Below are 1,789 nucleotides of genomic sequence, written 5' to 3'. Positions count from 1 at the left end.
CCCAAGGAGGGGTCACTATGAGTCGGGTCTGACTCCATGGGTCCTAACAACAACAACAACAACAATATGTTCCAGGGAGCCTCATTAGCTTCCTGTTGTCCTTACTTTTCCTCTGTCTGCCTCACACATGAACACAGATATCAGGGCTGGCTTAATAAGGCATGTGAGGGCCCTAAGCACTGATAGTGTGTGGTACCCCCTTTGCTTAGTCCCACGTTCTCATGGTGCATCTGTGATATATGCATAAATATATGTATGTATATGTTTGTGTTTCTCAGCTGTCCATGTTATAATTTTTAATTGTGACTATAATATTAGTGATTGAACACAAAAGTGGTGCATGCCATTTTAGTGGAATGAGAGAAACTGGATTATAATATTTTCAGTGGATGTGGGATACTATTTTCACTATATAGCACATTTTCTACAAAAAGAATATTCCACAACAAAGAAAATGAATCTGTGATCTGAGTTCTTTAAATAATCAATGTAAATTCTTTTTATGAAAGATTTATGAAAAACTTACTTTCACCAGTTTTGCTTTAAATGGCTCGTACTTCAGTTTTGATGCTTCTTTGGTAATAAATGCTATAATTAGAAATGAAGAAATGAAAAGATATCATAAAAGTTAATTATCAGTATTAAATATTACAAATCATGTATTTAATTTTTATATAGATCTTTCATCTCTTACATGTTATAATTAAATACATTTCTTTCTGTTCTTTGCTCTTACAAATTCTTTGATGGTTTTGTCACAATTAAGCTTCTGAACAATACCTACATCCATGCATAATACAGGTAATGAATCTAGTCTTTCTTGAATCACTGCTGTACACTGAGGGTTTTTGAGTCTGTTTAGGGATGAAAACGAGCATTTGGTTGTGCAGTTTGTGATCATTAAAGTTGGGAATATATGTAAAACAATTTCAACATCAGGAAAAACATACTGTATTTCATCTTCTATTATGGGACCATACATGCCTACAGGAGGGAAAGTTGTCTTTGCTGTTCTCAGTTCTCATGTAAGAATGAAGTTGTCACACTTCTCCACAAAGGTTTGTATTTACATCATCCAGATAAACTTGTACTAATTTCTTGGATGTCTTCATGCATTCTTCATCAGAATCATTAATCCACATTGTTAATCCACATTGTTTAAGAAGAAAAATCCATTTGAAAGAATTCCATACACCTTCACCCTTCTTTTCATGCAGGATTTCAATTGTGTCAATGATGGTGTAGTATATGCCTACAGGAAATTGACCTCTGGCACTCAATGATACTTCTGGAGTACACTTGTCATTTACTTAGTACGTTTGTAATGGTGAACTGCTTGATAATCAGTATTTGGCTGTATTTGTTTTGTTGTGTTTCTAAAACTTTCAAAATTTTTTCTTAAATTACGTAAAATCCATATTAGCGACTGGTAGAGATTTGGCATGTCTTTAAATTTAATTCTGAGTCTTGGAGAGTTTGACTTGTCTGATGAAAATACTACAATATATTATTCCATGTAAGTACATAACTCGAGTGTTTACATTGTATTGACACATTACAGTTTGCTTTTCTTTCGTTATCTTTTGTTGTTGTCCTGGTTACCTAGTGCTGTTCTGACAAGAACATACCACAAATGGGATGGCCTTAACAAACAGGAGTTTATTCGCTTAGAGTTTGGAGACTTTAAGTCCAAGTTCCAAGTGCCAGGCTCTAGTGTCTCGGTGAAATCTCCTGAACCTTGGAGTTCAGCTCTGCCTCCTGTTCCAGGCCCACTGAAGCTGGAGGCTTT

Source organism: Orycteropus afer, unplaced genomic scaffold (assembly GCF_000298275.1).
Source record: "Orycteropus afer afer isolate SDZICR_OR568_19922 unplaced genomic scaffold, OryAfe1.0 scaffold00638, whole genome shotgun sequence".
Classification (NCBI taxonomy): domain Eukaryota; kingdom Metazoa; phylum Chordata; class Mammalia; order Tubulidentata; family Orycteropodidae; genus Orycteropus; species Orycteropus afer.
Note: the sequence above shows the minus strand (reverse complement) of the source record.